Source organism: Euwallacea similis, chromosome 16, assembly GCF_039881205.1.
Source record: "Euwallacea similis isolate ESF13 chromosome 16, ESF131.1, whole genome shotgun sequence".
In the NCBI taxonomy this organism is placed as follows: Eukaryota; Metazoa; Arthropoda; class Insecta; order Coleoptera; family Curculionidae; genus Euwallacea; species Euwallacea similis.
The window spans coordinates 903,096-923,171 of NC_089624.1; the positions used below are offsets into that span (position 1 = coordinate 903,096).

At 36.0% G+C, this 20,076-nt stretch overlaps 1 pseudogene; it reads right to left on the reverse strand.

The window, feature by feature from the left end:
- Positions 1-11,588: 11,588 nt before the first annotated feature.
- LOC136414177 (beta-galactosidase-1-like protein 2) lies at positions 11,589-14,789 on the reverse strand (annotated as a pseudogene).
- Between the last annotated feature and the right edge of the window lie 5,287 nt (positions 14,790-20,076).

Consider the following 20,076-nt stretch of genomic DNA (forward strand, 5'->3'; position numbering starts at 1 on the left):
TCTTCGTAGGTGATTATCATTTTAGGTTATTCCATGCTAAATGGATAAATGTTGCTGACTTCAAGGAGTCCCTGGAGTACATATCGGAGAGAATAAGGGAGACAAATAAGAGAAGACTCTCGAATTGGCAGTTTATGTGACCCAAAAAAATGAAGACTACAATAGGACACGCCACTGTGGATCTTTTCACGATCACCCGGAGCTTGTGTGGGTGCCATCTTCAGTAATGAAAATCTCCGAAAAGTTTTCAAATTTTCATGGTGAAAACCAAATAAATAAGTACATAACTAAAGCTTTAAAGTGAATAACACCATGCTTTTATCTTTCTCCAAGTAAATAATTAGATACATGTAAGTGGAGATTTTAATTAGGTTTGGGGCATAAAGTGCTATAAATCTGACAACTATTACTGGCACAAAACCTCAGTATATCACGATGACTATCTTTATTTCGGTTCCGGGTGTCGCTATCAGCTGAAGCCAGCCTTTTAAGAGAGGCTCTTGTACGCACGTACGTCGATATAATGACACTCACGCAATTTAAATTTAAAATCTCGAAAGCTCTAATTTTGAGCTTTTTTGGGGTTTAAGAAACGCAAAAAATGTTGTTCAAAATGTGGGAATGTCTGCTAAATATTTGTTTACGTTTTAATGTTCCTCTTTGAAAATGTAATTGACCCTAATTAATCATCCTCATTTGTCTATGATCAAATAGTAAAGTTACAGTTACAGGATACATAAAATCATAGCTAACTAATCATTTACGTTGTGTGCGTAACTATTACCTGACTGCACGCGTAATATTCCGGCAGATAACGTACGGATTTTTTTGGAAACTAGAAAAAATTATCGTAATTTCTACCGAATACTACCCATGAACCATGGTGAACAACACGCAAAGTAGAAGAACACCTTACAGGTAGTGAACTTCGAGGCTACCTCTCTCATATCGATTTCATGATCTGTTGTATGCGTATAAATTCAAATATTTAAATAGACCTAAATTGAAAGGGAATTTATGGCGCTGAAAACTGTAATAGAGGCTTAGAAGGCTTAATCCTCCTAGCTGATCCAGGCCTGTTCAAGAATACAAATCACTCTTAATTGCATCAAAGGGCTCTCCAGTTTTCCTAACTCATTTCACTGCTAAATCAAATTTATGGATAAAGTTAATTTCCTTGCAGACTTCATAGTGTTTAATTCCGGCGGCCATTATTTGTTTTATTGCCCTTAGCCCGGATCTAAATAGGGCCTGCCACCAGCCAAATTGCTTTCGAAACTCCTGGACTAATATGACGATGGATAGTCCATTTAAGCCCATTCGGACGAGCACATGTCCATAATTGGGCATAAAATATTCACCCTGTGATGCCCAAGGCAAGGGTTAACATCTCGAAGATTTGATAATAATTTACAGACCAATAATAGCCGATAAAACAGTGAATTATTAAAGACCAAACACTGCAGTAATTGTGCCGGTTTAACGTTTAGCAGGGCCATAAACACCATTGCAAACAGAAGGCGCTGTGAACCGGTTCCCGCAGTGTATACTCTGCACTTATTCTCTAAGGCCATTGTGTAGAGATGACACATGATCTACAACTTAACTTGGAACAGTCAACATTCCTATTAGCTCGAATAATATTGGGTTTCTAACGGCCTTAAATAGGTTTAATATATCGTCCAATCCCTACTGCCGGAGACGATAAACTTGGTAACATTCGGTTTGGAACAATTTTGCACTGGCAATAATTACTACATTAAATCTACTCCCATATTCATTAAACGCAGATCTTGATTGTGTTGTCCGAAGACCGAATATGATGACTAAGTTGGCTCTTTTCTCATCTGCAATCTATTTTCAATTATTCGAAAAAAATAATGAAATTTTTGGATTTTTTTTCGTTTTCCATCCATACCGTTTTGTTTGTTAAAAAGTGTCATCAACTTCTTTTTTTTTAATACGGCCCTGGTTAATTTTTTTCTTTTCATTAAAATTTTTTACAACTGATGGGTATTTTACATTGATTTAGTGGCCGCAGGTCACTCGGACTTGTGGGTCCATATTAAAAGTCTAGTGCGCTACCGCTAATACATAAGCACTACGCAGTGGAACCTCGCCATATCGCAAAAATTGTCCGTGACCCTTTTTGTACGTACATGCTCAGAAATTAACCGCCTCTTATATATTCTGCAATTGTCATCACTCACATTTACCACAACCCCAGCTTCCGAAGTAACCTTCGCTAGATCATTTCATCCCTTATAAATTTTATAGTGCACAACATCGAAATAAACCATTAGCCGAGGGGTCAATCCTAGAAGCACAAAATACCGAGCGATAAAACTTTATGTATATTACATGTAGTTTCCCTAACGCTACGTCCATATCCAGCATGTTTATTACGTCAAAATAGGATGGCCTGACAGCTATATGTACTAGTTTCTAATTAGAGGGTCAGCCCTCAAAGCCTCGGGCTGCGGATATGAAAGTGCCGATTAAGCCTGTCTGATGTTTATGGACCCGTAGATGTATGAAAGAGATAAAGATTTGGCATCGATTAAAGTTTAATGTGTAAAAGCGTTGTAATATCGAGCCAACCGTTTGTCAGCTAAATACAGGAGCACGTGCCACAGACACGTGTAGGAATCACACCCGGCCAATAAACAAGCGGAACACGGCATATCGGACAGATAAATTGAATAACACTTGCGAATAAGCACCTACGGAGCGCTAGGCTATGACACATTATGATGGAAAGCAAATCTGAATACTTAGAAGGTTGATTTGAGGTTTAGAGGTTTGTTTCGTTCTGTCTTCATGTCATAGTAACTCTTTTACAATAATATTCAAATCCCTATCAGCAGTGCAGTGGATTAGGTGCTTTGCTGCAGGTATTACTGTATAAAGTGAATTTTTAGAAAAATTAATTTTTTTTAATTTCCTGCACATACATGATTCTTTCAGACCCAAATTATATTAGAAATCAGTATTTAATCAAGCAAGGCTGAACTAAATAAAAAGCAAATAAAATTTTTTTTTTTTTTAATCTTTTTCAAAAATTGTCTCTTCGGGAACATACTGTATATTTAGAAAGCATCTTGTTGAGTATCTATTGCTTATATGCATCTTCCTCAACTTTCTTGAAAGAGTCATCGGCGCAGTATACAGAGCGATTTTTTAACAGGCGCCCTGGGGATTTCAATTTAATATATTTTACTGTTACGTAACAAGTATGGTCATTATTTACGAAGCGGGTTTAGGTGGAGTCTTTTAACTGACATTACCTACCCATGAACGTTCAAAATAAATTTCATATTTTCTTTATTTTGCTAAGAATCGAGTAGCAGACACGTTTGGAACATGCTCCCAAGTTTCAATGGAACTTGCGAAATGTTTCTGTACTACACCTTCGGTAATTACCCCTATGATGGAACACTAATGTCGACATAGCGGTGATGTTACAGGTACATTACATGGAAATCCTGGTAAGTTTACTTGAAACAAGCTTGTTTGGGTAACATTTGGGTTTTATCATTGAGGTGACTGTCTATTAAAAAGCACCACCTAAATCGCCTTCATAAATAATCGCTACGAATGCTAATTCATATTATTGCTTATGGCTCATTTGAAAAAAAAACACAACGACATACATTGTATTAAAATCCTTTATGTCCACGCTAACATAAAACGCTCTGTGTATAATTAAATCCAGCCATACCACAACGATATTAACAGAGAACAATTGATTGATTTGAAAATGTTTTATATTAGCATCAATACGCAATTCAAATTTAAGTTTCTAACTTTGCTGTAATTGCTGAACTGAGTGTTTATAAATCACAAAAACGCACTGTATAATCCACGGCAAGAACATAACAGTACGGTTTTTAGAGGACTCAAGTTTTAGAGTTGAAAGTTCCAACTTTTAAACAACACCTGTACTAAAGGAGAAACTCTGTCAGCTTACAAATGACCCTTATTGAGACATAAATGGGTTTACAGTCCACGTAGCGTGCATTTGAAGAAGGACAACCATTGAATCAAGAGAAATAGTTTTATTGTGATGTTTTTTTTTAAATTGAAACAAGATAATTATCTGAAGCCACATACTGGGTTGAGAAGATACAATACACCGATTCGAGGCTAAGGGGGACTCATTTACTTGAGTTTTTAGCGCACCTGTACACTTATGCATAAAATTCTGTTTTCGAAATTAAATTGCAAGGAGCACAGACAGTATCAATCATTTTTTCGATAAAAGACTGCAAACGTAATTCAACCATAGGTTGTGATACATTTTAAATTTAGGATAAAAACAGCTTTTCAAATTTGATATAAAAACATCACGACCGTAAAAAAATGAATTTGATGATGCCTGCAGGAAGGAGGAACCGTGGATAAAAAAAATTTGTTGACACGTTTTTAAGGTGGGTTAAAGTCAATTACGTGCCTTCCAATTTACATCACATAAAATTTATAAGGAATTTGTATAATTTCCATTAATGTGCGTTAATTTCGCAGCATTCGTCGAGCATTTTTATTTTTTTTAGAATCGAATGTTTTCAATTTTTTTCTCATAAACTGCTGAAGGAAAGGAAATAACACTTTTAGGGATAATTAATTATCCAAAAGTTGCATCAAGATGACACAAAAACTACAGAGTGTTATATTTAAAAACATATTACAATATTTTTTGACCACCCTGTATACAGTGTATCGTATCTCCAAAAAAGAAATAAATGGACTAAGACAATTGTTACTGACCATCAAACATCTGACCGACAACAGATTAGCAAATAAAAAATCTTCTCAGTCTTGGCAGTTAGAATTAAAATCTCTCTCATTCAGTTTAATGGTTACACAAAATAAAGAAAACGTCCTCATTGCGAAATAAAACTAACAATAGTCGTATTTCCCCTGTAATGGGTCCAATATTCTTCGAAACCGCTTTACCTGAGAAGCGTTATTGTGAGTGACGAGAGATCCCCGGTCCAGAATGCGACACTAACAGCTACGGCTGGATGAAGACTTACGAGATGTCGGTGGGTCGTAGGAATTCAGATGACTCTGATTAGCGTTTACGGGGTTTTATTGTTATTTTTAGTGGAGGTCGGCAAGAGGCAATTAGAAACGAGCAGGAATTACGATCTTTACCTGCTCCCCTATTCCACATTGTGAAACATGGTCATAGTCTGAGGGAGATGCTTTGATGTTTTAATTTGTGGCAAGTTTGCTGTGGCCTGCTGTGATAATAAGAAGATCTTCGTATGCGATTTGCCGTTTATTAGTCCATAACATCGTGCCATCTGCCGTGACCGTCTCGCGTAGATAGCTTGTCCGACGGAGCCATTAACACGTCCAATATCCATACGGCAACAAGACATAACCGAGATATGAATGACGTGACTAAACCTAAACGGTTTTCTATTTCCTCGAGCTGGACATGGTTAGGATGGAAACTGTTTCCTTGCGAAGCGAGGAAATTGCGGATCAAATATTTTAATGATCATTGACTGCGAATTTTATTCTCGGTTAAAAGATTTACAGTTTTATGGAGTGTCTTTTAAAAACAAATTTGATGGGACGAGGTGTCAAGTTGCGCACTTCGCAGTTCAAGAGAAAAAGCGAAATTTTGGAAAAAGGTTTTTACTTCTTCCTCACTTTATTTGTTGTATTTAGCCCGACGTTACGATTTTCAACAATTATCGTCAACTTTGCTTTTTCGATTTTGTTCCGACAATTGCGTATCTTTTCAATTAAAAATTGCCATCACGCTTCCTCAAATAATGAAGTTTTGTGTATTTTCTTTACACATTGGACTATTTTGACGTGTCGCTAAAATTTTCAACGCCATGAACCATTGAAAACAATTTCGCATTTTGAGGCTTGGTAATGGTTTGAGTGATTCACCCACGCATTCATCAACTCCAAACTGCGCAACTTTGCCTCAATTTAACCAACCTCGGGTCTTTTAAGCTTAACAACATCTTCATGATTGATTTCTAGCAACGACGCCCTGTATAACTTAAAAAAACAATTTAAAAAAACTATAAAAATTAATGAATAGTCCATATTCTTAGTCTCGCGAATGATGCATCTATAAACTTTTTGCGAGAGTTTTATGGACTATTTCGGTTTCTCGATTATAACCTGGGAGACGCTGTAAATTTACAAAAATGTTTTAAACCTGTTCATAACCCATTTTCAGTCAATAACTATTTGTTGCGTAAAAAAAGGTAAATTCTGTGAATCTATTTAATTATTAGCACGGAGGAGTAATAAAGCGCAATGGCGAGAGAGAGGTCACCCTTGCATCCTCACTATTTAATGTTCCCGGAAATGTTACGGTGCTTTCAGGCAGCGCGAAACCGGATAATCCAAATCAGACTTTACGTCCGAAATTAAACGCAATTAGGACTTTAGACATTAAAATCGGCCAATATTTTTATTAAAAAACCACATACAGAATAACGCGAGCAGTTATTAAGAGACGAACCGAACCGGACGTTACCGTATTTTATTTTTATTGAAATTGAGTTCCTGCAACGGCTGGTAGCAAGTCGAAACAGGCCGTTCGTCCGTCGGACTAATTAAACTATATTGTATTGCCTTGTGCGGACTCCCATACGAACTAACAAGTAAATATGTTTAATATTCGGAATTCTCATCGGATTAATCCGGAACACGCAACCTGCTACGGATTCTATGGCCGATTATGAAGAGAAACTGCTTTGCTAACGATTATCTCAGAAAAACTTTTATTATCCCCTCGTATATTGCTGCTTGGACAAGCCTCGGTTAATTTTATACCATTTACATCCCTAAAGGCCAAATTATTAATGTGCTGTTAACTTTAACCTCAGCTAATCGGAGCTAATTTCCATAGAAACCAGGAATCTGACCAATATCCAGGGTCTTTTTTATAGGTTTTATGGCAATTGGTCTGCAGTTGAAGTTCATACATATGTATGTATTTATGAATAAAAGAATACACTTGTAATGTGCAATGAACATCTAATCATTTATTTGGTCTTATAGTGGTCAAAGTGTAGTACTAAACTAAACGAGACTAATCTGTGATGATACGAAATCTAATCTAACTAGGCAGTATATATCGGGCAGGTCATGCATAAATCCCTTTCTCATTTGGCATAATCTACAGTAACGTCAGTTAACACCTCGACTTGCTAACATTTCCTGCCCCGATTGCAATAAAGCAGTGGTGCAGGTCCGTTAATCAATTTCCAGAATTATGGGACCCGACTGCGCCCCATTTTGATTGTCAAGAGATAGAATTCGGCTTGTGTTTGAATATGGGCGTGTTTAAGAGAAAAATTACATTTCTCCTATTAATTTCTGAAAAACTCTTGTCCTCAATCGGGTTGATTAATGGTTTTTGTGAGCAGCTCTCGGCGGCTGGTGAACCTTGTAAGAAAATATGAATGACAGGATTGAGTTAAACCGAGTACGCACCACAAACTACAAAATAAGTCTAAGGTAATTTTCAAGGAGGTATTCTTTTTGGTTTGAGTAATTTTATGCCTATAGGCATAGGCTGTCCCGAATTGCAACTACGACAATTTAACTCATTACAATTTTCCGTCGAAGACTAATTCTCGTTTGCTACATAAGATATGTTCGAAAAATGCTTTGTTATCGAAATACAGGGCGTCAAAATTTGTATTAACAAAATCCAAGTTATTAATTCTCTCCAAACGCTAAACATACATCGAAGAAGCATGTTTTGGAATGAAAAACAAATTTTTAGTTTCACCAGTGGTGTCCCTACAAGCACGTCACTGGATACCTTTAATGGACACCCTATATTTTTAAATATTGGCGATTTTCACGTACACAGCCTCGCTAAATTTGTAAGAAAAGTCTTGCCCTCCATAGCGTTGCTTAATTGCCTTAACTGCTAAAAGTTATCGAGTGCGGTCGCGACCATAACTCAGGAAATATACGAGCTGATCTGAAACTACACATATAAATTTTGAAATGAAGTTCTGAATGGGCATCGGATCGCAATAATTGCACAAGTCCGCGAATATATCATCGGACGATTGTATTAACGCGATATCTTCACTAACTCGGCTAAGAATCTCCGTGAGACGTCACCGAGTCGGCGATTTACGAGTCTTAACCCTTCCGAAAGGCTTAAGTTACGCGGCCCGATTATTGTCTCCAGTATCTGCATTTCCAAACCAATAAGCAGCTGTGTTCCCAACTAATAACTTCATCCCAACAATTACATTAAATAACGTCTTAAGACTAAGCTTAGATTTTCTTGTCTAGAGAGTTTGAGGATTTATGTGCCGGAATATTTTCAAAATTAAGCAACATTTTTTTTTTCTAGTCAGCATTTCCAGCCTCATTTCCCGGGCAAGAAAAGTGCGCGCAAAAATATTTTCAAGGTAACACCATTTTTTAATAACCCGCGAGTTGATGACGATTTATTTTAAGCGCAACACCCTGTATTGTATGGTTTTAGTTCGCCTCGATATCCGATAAAAAATACACATATATATAGCATATACTAATGCGATTTTCAAATAGTTTTTAGATATCGACGTTTGAAATATCACCTTTCACACTTTCAATAGCCGTAAATTGCAAACGGTTTAAGTTTCACTTCCCAACTCTTCTATTTCTACTTTACAGCCGGGGTTATATAGCAAATGAGATAAAATAACCAATAATATAAAAATTTAATTAGATGCTAACTCCATAATAATAAAAATTTACTTAATGAATGGTTATATAGCCCGAATAAAATAATACTAAAGTAAGTCTTTTGACAGTTTATTTTACGTCGCTTGATACTAATAAATATTTTTCTTGAACCTGGGCCCCCTCAGGGATCGCCGTTTTCAATCTTCCTTTGTAAGCTATGCTGCCATGATATGCATATACAATTATGACTTAAAGGACAAAGGATACATAGCAAAATGGTATACAAATGGATCAGTACAAAAACTGTAATAAAAATGTACAAGTCCATCTGCAGCTCATTGTTAGACCGCGGGTACGTACTGAGGGCAAATGCGACGGAAAAAAGTAAACAATACAAACCAATAATAGAACAGATTGCAGTGGGACTGGTTACAAAGCACGCAACAAATTACTATGCGAATGCACACACATGACAAGAATAACTGAAAGACTGCAACAAAGTCAGGTAAGATGGAAAGACAATCGCCACAACTGGACCATTCTGAACCCTCTTTGTCTTGCGAGAACAATCCCGCTTCCTTTCTTCTTCAACCACTCGATCGGAGCATTTCCAAATGTATTTTTTCGTTTCTTTTCTTTGCGATTTATGAATGACTATTTACGTAAACATGTCAGTGTTTTTCTCACAAAGACAGAAAAGCAAAATGGTCGACAGCCTGTTTTGCTGGAAATGCATATTGTTCAGTTTCGGCAATCAAGTTATGGCTCATAGCTCTTTCATCAGAGTTTAAAAAAAGTATTGAAATGTGGTCCGCAATTTGAGGCTCATTTTAACCTACGAATACGGGTACTTTTCAACTATCCGGGAAAATGGTCATTAATCACATTTTCCAATGCCGCGTGTGCTCAAAGCATTCAATTAAGACCTCTCTGTAACAAAACCCGACGACGCATACAAAAAACAATAATGGATTTTAAAAAGTTAATTACACATTGTGAGTGAATTTAACATATGGCTGGTTGGATGCTCTTTAGAGCACGTACGCCTCTATAACTTGACCCATCAAGAAAGTCCGTTCTTGTCTTCAAAATCCTAATAATACGCGCCCCACTCCAATCTCGCCATCCCGGTTCTGATTGGTATTCGAGATGCACAAGGTCGATTGTTTTAATTGTTTCTCCGTTCTGTGCAACATACAATTTAACCGGAAGCACGTATATTCTAAATGTTGTAATTCTACCTCTAAAGCCGTGCACTAAACCATCCCGAACGCTACCCGGAGACACAGAGAACGCTTTACCTGAACTAGCAATATTTTTCGGCAATATCCGAGCTAGAGTCGACATTAGAATAAAATTTAGAATGCCCTCTTTCTGTTTTTGTTTTTGTTTTAACTAATGAAAATTGCTCCAGGAAACGCGGAATTGAAGTGAATACAAATCGGCGTGTTTTACGTTAATTAACGTCACCTGAGAGGGAGAAAGATTCTAATAAGACACGTACTGTCTATTGGATAAACAATAAAGCAAAATTGGGGGTGTTCGATAAGGGGCAGTGCTTTCAGGAAGGGACAGAAAAGATGGTATTGATTCCCCATCAGCACGAGAAATAAGGTCAATCAAATGCGACGCACGTCCGATAGTTGTCCATCAGGTCCCGATTTGACAGTTTGTATCGCAAGTAAGCCGTCAGCTCGTGCCTGGTAACTGCCCGAATATCGTAAACTTTCATTTCTGCAAGAACACACCAGGGGTGGAGGTTGCCTGATCGGCTAAATCGTTCAAAGTTCTCAAGACAAACACATTTCTCCCGTTCAACTTGGCTTAACAAGAGCAGTCAGTAAAAGGGAACTGAATCTTATCGCAATACAGCAAATGAAGGGCATTGGGGTGTAGAGAGTAGCTCAACTCTTTTTAGGAGTGGATCCGATGCCAAAGACCATATTGATAATTGAACAAGAATTATTAGATTAGCGTCAATTAGGTAGAGGAGGTGGCATAAGCAAGAAGTTTGACGTGATGAATTTTGTGAATATACGGGGTGTCCGTTTTTGGAACTCAACCATGAGGAGCTCGGTAACTATAAAAGATGCGAGGTCGGTTAAATTCGGGCAAAGATTAGCGATTTGGAATTCAAGGATATGCCGTTTCAAAGTTTGAAAAACTCCAATGATTTTCAGGGGATTAAAATTCACGCAAATCTAGCTAGGAACTTTAGTTGAATCTGATTTAAAAGATGAATTTATTTCATTGTTTAATAAATTGCAAATTCATTATTTTAGGGTAAAAATCCCATAAGACCATTGGCGCACGAATAAGTGTTTGCGTTTAAATGTGTAATAAATTAGTCATAACTGTTCAAAATTAGAAAACATATTAAAGTCAGTAAGTGGAAACACGTGTCGCTACTTACCCCACCACTCCCCTTTTAAGTAATTGCTTGGTCTTTTTTTAGATATTGATTAAACGTTAGTTAGCTCCGCCACTGGATCACGTCAACTCTCAATGCGATTCGAATTTATCGAAACAGAGGCGTGCAAACTGGAAAATCTTTCTTGAAGTAAAGCATCACGTAGATTCTTTATATCAGGGTATCAGGGATGTTGCGAATGGAACGAACTGAAAAATAAGAATTTGACGTAATAATAGACAGACTTGGACTTTCCAAGTTTTAAACATTAACGCTCAACAAATATAGTTTTAATCCTTTATGAGTGGAGAATACAGATCATGTTCAAAGCATAGATGTTGATTGGTCAAATGCAATCAGGCATGGCCACATTAAGTCTATCACACAACGGGCGCAAAATCCTGTATTAATGAAAAATCGCACGTTAACGGGGTTGTTAATGAACAATTTTAACGCATATATTAAAAGAACTTGTTGATATTTAGTTGACAAAAAATATGTATTAATAATTAGTGTATACTAAATCAGTTACAAAAGTCATTTGCTTTTGACCAGTAAATTCCTCAAATACTATCAAATCATTTGACCCTTCCCTCAAAAAAGATGCGGGAGATGAAAGGTACAGACTTTGCTGCGGACCCATGAGAGAATACCTCCCCAGTACGAAAACATTAATTATCATAATACCTTTAGTCCATTTCTCAGTGTAAACATAAGTATGCTTCGGGGTCCTCTGTAGAGTCAAAGTCCCTTTATACAAAACTGGAAATGTATTATTTATTGTAAGCACAAATTGTAAATTCTTTAAACCATTTGTCCACGATTTCTTGAATTCTAGTGCATACATGGTCCAGTCATTAATCACTTCATCGTTAATTATAATATTGCCTTGCCAAATTCCTTTGTATTGCTTGTACGCTCCAACGTTGACCCTTCCCCAGTTTTCTACTATAATATCCAATTGTGCGTCATTCACTTCGTCATCGTTAAGGATCAGAGTTGAGTCAAGGGTTCTTCAAGTTCCATAATTATCCAAGTCCGCAACATTTTCCAAAATTGGAGATGCTCGTTTACCATTGAAGCGAATCACTAGAGTGTCGCTTACTGTACCCTCAACTTTCATATATGAATTTTTAGATAAGTTAAGACCAATCTTCCGGTATACAACATAACCGTAGCTTTGTCCGCTATTGCCATTAATGTCCATCCACTCCATTGAAACTGGAGACTTTGTCTGATAAGAGGGCGCCTGCACAATAAGATCCTACAGTCCTATTTGCTGCTCAAATGTAACTGTAGAATATGCAGTTCTTTCGATAAGTTCTGGGGTATCAGGAAGTTTGGTTTTAATAGGATTATTTTTTTCCAATAATTCCTTGGCCACCCAATATTTTCCCGTATAATCTCCATTCTCAGCCAATGGAGCTCCGTAGTCGTAGCTAGTGACCATTAACAGAAAATCTGAAATAACTTTGATCTTTGTAAATTTTTGTTGCAGGAATCATCTTTCTGAAAACTTGTAGTCCAATCGTCAAATGTTAAATTTTCAGAGCCACTAAGAAACCCAAAACTGGTAGCACCAATGAACATGTACATATTGACTAACGCTGGATACGCCAAGATTGGTTTAAACTGGACTGGAGCGTTCCTACTGTTTTCACTTGGTGGGATTTGGACCAGTAATCAAACCAACCTTTAAGATTAAAATTGCCTATTGCATGCTGGGTCATTATGACTGAGCGACGAGTTGTTGTCTACCTGACCAATATTCCATCACCATCACAGGGCGATCTGGCTGTAAAGTCTTAAGGTCATCCAAATTAGTCTGGGGATCGCTGTCGAAGTTATCAGTCATCAAGAAATAATCTTTTACAGTACCATCAGTACCTCGCCATGGGTTATCGGCAGTAACCAAAAATTCAACGATGCCTAAATCATCAATCTCGTACTTCAATTAAACTTATGAGATATTGCAGTACCATTATCCAACACCAACCGCCTTAGATGTAACAAATAAGCTTGATTTTTATACCCTGTAATTGCGTATTAATTTTCAACTTGTAACATGATGATCGATTCCCCTTTGGTAAACTGGAGGACTGCTAGTTTAGACATCAATTGATTGAAACATCTTTAGAGGAAATTACGGATATTACTGAAGATTATTAGCTAGAGAAATACAATCTTGTAACATAGCCCATATAGTAAGTATTGTCAGTCCTGGTTGTTATATTATTGCTATCTCTGAGTAGAAAGTTCGGAAATCCACCGAACTCAAACTCGGCACAAAAAAAAGGTGCAGATCTTATGATGATCAACAAATCTTCTTCCTGGGCAGTTTGAATGAACTCCTCGATATAGAGGAAATCTGACATTTCAAAACCACCTCCACCAAAGCCAAATTCACTTTGAAATAACGTTTCTTTATACAGAGTGTTCCAAATTCTGTAACTAGTATTTCAGAATTGATTAAGAAATAGTATGCTACATACTGAGATGGAAACTGTCCCATTACTGCCGAGAGGTTTTATACTTAACCAAAATGCGCAACATAGAAGTTTACAAACATAGGCAGTTAGACATTTTTAATCATCTATTAAATGGTACAATTAAATTTTAGATGCGACGATTCAACTTCACTCCTCTATCATGAACTTTATAGATCATTGGCTTTTTTTATCATATATTAAATCCAAGGAGTTCCACCAACCCCAATGATTAACACAGGAGATTTCACTGCCGTGTTGAGAAACGTTTTACGTTGTATCAGTAGATATTGAATTACAAAGCAGGCCCTTATTAGTTTCGTGTTTTTGGACCCTCATCAGACAACCAAAGGTACACAGCCTCATCTAAGGAGTCGTTGGTTCTCTTTCTCTATAGTAACCATTATTGTTACCAGTCCCATTTGTTAAGTGGAGTTGTGAAATGAAAGTACCTGCTTTCATTTTATAACTAGTTAGAATATGCAAACCACATAAATCACCGATTTCGATTAAGAAAACTGTTAGTTTATATGTCAAAATTAGAAAAAAGGCATTTATATACATCTTGTGTATATTTTTTACCTTTTACAGTTTTTATCATCCCATTTATCTCACTTTATTTTGAATAAGTGCTTTGAATAAAAGTATTCTACAGCTTAAAATAATACGATGTTAAGAAACATTAAACCTCCTCAAGTAATGATGTTTAGTTACAAAACGAAACTCAATTGGAGTCACTGGTGATTATATGCCTAAAATCAGTCAACATAACAAAACAATCCATTATTGATGGATAATGGACAATGACCTCGAACGCTTGACGCATAGCAAAATAATAAATTATGAACTTTATTTTAACCGTATTTCCTAAAATAAATTATATTATAGTTGTTTTGCAAAATCCTGATTACCGAATTGATATAGCGGCATTATTCATGCAAGTTCCATGCAATGTAAGTTTCCACAGTATTAAATTCGGCTGCTCTTAATTTCCTTAACCTATCCCTCCAGTATGTTCTTGGCACCCTGATGCAGTGGATAGCTCCACTGTAAATCGTAATATTCTTGTCGCTGAGAATAAAATTGGATTGATCCGCTGAAAAGTCGAATTTGAGACTATCTGAAGTGAAATACTCGTAGTTGATGAGAAGGTCTGCTGCTGAAGAAGTGTAACTCAACAGAGTTATTAAAACCGCTGATGTGGTTTGAAGCAGCATTTCTATTTTTTGAATGAACTAGCAACAATTTCGTCCAAAAATTTATACATGGCGGGATTTTGAAGGATCTAGTTATCTCTATTACTTTTAAGGAGTTCATAATAATAAATAGGAAACTTCCTTTAGGTAAAGTGGGTATTTTCATATTTTTCACCGTTCTCGTAAAATTTTTTAAAAAATCTATCGATATAAATTAAGAATCTAAAGAAAGAAAAGAAAAAAATAATCATCTGAATCAGTTATCAACTTTCTTAAAATAAAAATAAATTGAAACGAAAACAAAATTATAAAAAATTTTAAAAAGAAAAACGCAAAATATGAGAATAAGAAATTTTGTCACCCTGTATATCGAAAATGGTGCGTTTCTGATCTTAAATCTATGAGCACTTTTTATTATTTTGTATGTACTATCACCCACTAAAATATCTTCATGATGATTTGTTACACCCTGTATATGTGAATAGTTTGGCTCTTATTGCCAAGCGTAAAGAGTGGGCATCCAGACTTCAACATTATCGGCATGAAACAAATGCGAAAATTTAGGATTCTTAAGAAAAAGAAGAATTTTATTGCATGTACAAATGTATGTTATTTCAACTTCTTAAAAATCTCTGTTTACTATGAAATGTAAATTTTTTCTTCTCTAGTTATAAATTTTTATTAGAAATAAGCCAAATTTCTAATCTCAATAATTCAGTCAGAAATTTAGCCTGTTTTTTCTGTTTTAATTTTCTCCCTTTTCGCCGAGTTGGGGAATCATGGTTTTGTTAAACTCGATCCCCGGATATACGAATACACATAAACAAATTGCTTATGCTAGATTGCTCTTATTATGAGAGCAATGTATTTCTCGTGGTCTTCAAAATTTACGAGAGTTCGGGTTATACGAACCAGCTTATGGCATGATTGAACATCTCTAGTAATTACAGCAATGTATTATTTTTATATACCAAGCGCTGTTGAGTTTTTTTTCATTTTGACTCCGTGATATTTAGCAGCCAAAATGCCTTCTCTCTACTTTGACTGAAATTTATTGAAAACTATAAACGAGCTTGCGCACTAGACCACTAAACCGTTTTCAACGGCAAAATTACAAAGCCACAACTTCTTCGGGGCTGGAGAGTGTTGGCGACGTTAGTTATAGGTTTTAATTAGGACTCTGTCCGAAACCAGCTCGTCTAATCACAGACCGGTCATTTCCTGCCCCGTTTCCAGGATAATGTCACAGGAGCCATTCCAAGTTGGTCAATCCTTTAAAGGGCGCATTACTCGCGTCCAATTGCCCACTAAATTGGACCTATCTTGACACCTTTACTACAATTTAGAACGCTCTTAAAGAGGGCCCCGCAGTCCCGATTTTATGTGCGTCCTGCGATATTCCTTCCTTTGCTTTCCTGTCACATTATATGGATTTAAAGTGAGAGATATATTTGCTGGAGAGACGACAATTTGAATTTCCTTTAGAGAAGATAGGGGTTGCATGGTCTTAATTCACTTTGCCTTAAGTACCTTGGCAAGCAATCCTTAAATTTGCTATAAAATCGATGGGCTCAGAAACTTTTCCTGCGATAGAGGTAGGACTTAGGCGATTCGCCTAATAAAGCAATATGATCGGGCCATGCATTTTAACTTTTAATCGCTGCCTGCTCTTTTGCAAGGTCGTAAAATAATTCAGGTGACAAATGGCTCATTTTAGTAGGCAATAAAACTGCAGTAATTAAAATTATTATAACCAAGGGACTCCACCTGTAAGTTTGAATGTCTTTATCCGCCACATACATCATGTGAATAGGGGTGATTTTCGGTAATTGGCCTCTAAGTCTCTGGGTTTATGAAACGATATTCTTCTTTTATTAATGAGGTATTGGTTAGGAATTTGTTCCTCCTGACATTCCATGAATTAAACTACGTATTATATGCCTTTAAATAGGACAAAAACTTCATATAAAGATATTAGTGATCTGTTATACAAAATACCAAAGAGCAGAACATTCTAAATTCTTTTATTCACCTATATTTGAACTTTTCGAGTACATATGACATGTCCCACCCTGTACCACACAATTAATATCAATAAATATATGAGCAAGATCTATGAGTAATGATGTAGTCCCCTAAACCCTAAATATTATCCTAAAAAAAGATCCATTGGCATAAAGCATCACAACTGGCGCTTCTGAGGGTTCTTCAGATTAGAATAATTATAAAATTGTTTAAGTGCATAATAGAGCTTCGATAAAGTAGGTACAAGTATATCTCTAATTTTCATTAGACTTTTTGAAAAGTTCCTTGGTTAATTGACCTGAGTAACTGTTAATTCAGATTACTTAGCTTTAATACATTTAAAGTTTGAAATGAACATCCCAGAGTTCACATAGTGATCAAGATTATAACCCAAATAACTTTAATAAAAAGCTTTAAGAGGCCCTCTTGAAAGCCACTAACTTATTCTTACTTAACAAATTTTCATTACATAAACTGTACCTAGTTAGCTCAATCCTCGGGTCAATTACATAAAGTAATTTTCAGAAATAGAGGTTTGAAGTGCACATACAGAAGAATACCTTTTTTAAGTCCACTTATTTTGAGATGTTGAGGTAAAACATAAAAAGAAAAAGGAACATTTCAATAAAAAAAAGCACTTCTACTTAAAGCTAACGCTCAGGTTATGCACATGCCTCTATGTTCTATTAGTTAACCTGTATTAAAAAACACTTAATGTGATTTTATATATTTGAGTATATCTGAGACTGAGAATACACTAAAGTTTGATAAGTATCTTCAATAAATTACATTTTTATCCATTCTTCTAGCTTTCCTGGTGAAAAGTACCTCATCTAAACTTGTATTGGAACTAAATTGTAAAACAAAACAAAATATTTTTTAGGTTATGATGACACGAACGAAGGAGACATCTAGGAGAATTCGCCAATATTATCATCCTATCTCTCTCCGCGTCGTACGACCTGGGGATCAGAGACAAGGATCGATGTGCGGTTTGATCTATTCAACCCCAACGAACGTCTCCGCACAATTAACCGTCAACTTTCTGTTACATATATGACATCCTTATCTGACATTCGTTTCTAAGTTTTCGTTCTCTGTCTTACCGACGGTCATCGACTGACCTACTTATCTTCAGAGCTATCTCTTTATTAAGTAGACTATCCCCCTTAACTAGCGCGAAACACTTCGCAGTGGAATGTGTGGAATGCGGATATAACTGGTTCTTGGTAGCGCCATTTTTTTGCCCTTTAACTGAGAATCTCTATTAACCTTGAAATGACCTTTGCGATAGAATGTGGAAGGAAAACGATAACTTCAGTGTTAAAGGGGTAATTTAAAAAAAAAAAAAATGTTTTTTATTTTGTTTGTTTCTTTTCAATGACCTACAACTCGTGTCATAGGTCACACATACTTCCAATAAAATTTCTAATTGTTTTTAAAGGGCATGCAGGGTGTTATAAATTCGATGCATCGGCGTTGTTATCTTTGAAATTATACGAGGTAGAAAGTTTGTTAAATAAGGTGAAGTTGCGCATTTATCGTCGAATAATTTATTTAAAGGAAATTTTAAAAATTCGTTTTACTAAAAATTTTGTGCGAGTGAAACATGATATATGTAAATGCCTTACACAACACTATTTCGCTCGTTTCAGTTTTGTAACTCCGTTTATTGGCAGTAATTCTATACGATTCTGACATGCGAAATATGGTTTTTAATTTGAAATTTAACTAGTCGTCAATTTGTAAATCATAACAATTAACCACATTGTTAAAAAAATATTATTTTTAAAGAGCTCTTTGTTACAATGCCGTTTCTTTTGGGAAAAAGGCAGACATGTCCTAATGAAAGAGAACCAGTCACCACCTGCTACAGCTAAAACTAACATGGCGCAACCCATACCTTCATTAGGGATGTAAGGGACATGAATACTAGGGAGGCCCCAATAAGATGATATCTAGTTGTACTTGTCAACAAATACGTAGAAGTGCATCAAATTCTATGTTTTTTATAGTCGTGCAGACTTTGCAGTGCCAGTATTGAAACAGTTCCTCTTACGAATCTAACAGCTTTTAAATACGACTCTGGAAAACTATTTACGAGCCACTTTAGAGACAGTGGAAGAGCGCGGACGGGCTGCGTCATCTCGCGTTGCGACGGCCGTTTTATGCAGATAAGCCGGTTTTAATTGCACCAAGGAAATCGCAATGGCCCAGAAAATAAACGAAACAGGAATACATGTTTGGCCTCCGAATTGCGGGTTTGTGTTCCTTTTGTAAACCTTAGTGTTCCACGTTTTTTTTCCGTGAATTATTTATTGCTTTTTGTTTCCAAGATAATGCTACAATTTTTATACAAAGCAATATCTAGTTTTGTATCTACAGAGACACCAAAATATGTCGTATATTACTGATGACAAATAAAATATCCTGCTAAACCTATTTCTATGGACGATCAAATTATCCCTAATTGAATGTCAATGTCAAACTGGTCAGAACTATTAAGGTCATTTTCCTGATACTAAAATTATACAAATAAGCTCATCAAGGTAACGAGTTTTGAAAGAGCTCGCACACGACGTCACAGCCTGACAAAAATATACATAATATAAAAGAAACAATTTTTATTCGTGATTTTATCATTTCAATTTAATACGTTCACTGCCATGTCGGTCTATAAGACATAGAGTAGTATGTTTTAAGTTTGAATACTCGGTTCAGTGGACCGAAAAACAAGTTGTCGATCAGGTCAACCCAGTCCATGAGGCCGAGCTACAAATTTGATTATCCTGAGTTTGTAAAATGTTATTTTTTCAAAATTTTACTAGATTTTAGATAGTTACAATGTTTATAACATTATGTCAAAAATGGTCTCCGGGACTAAAAGTTGAAAAATCGTATGACCTAAACAGCAATGCAGTAAATATACCTTCGACGGTGAACGTTTTAAAGTGACGCACACATTTACTTTTTACATGTACCATATGACTCAATCAGTAGTTAGTTTTCGAAAATCCATTAATTTTTTATTTACAGCAAAGTAAACCATGGTAATTTGGTTTATATTGGCCATTGTATATTATAACATACATTGGCAGTCAATGTCAATTCAAACATAACAATAATCATTTGTCCGCTGTAGAAACTCTTGAGTTGAAGGAATGGCGAACTCAACTCGTATTTTGAAATCCTCGCCACATCATGAATCTTTTCCTGTTCTTACCCAAAATTCTCAATCTGGTAGGAGTGCGTGTAGCCCTATTTTTTTTTACACGTAAGAAGA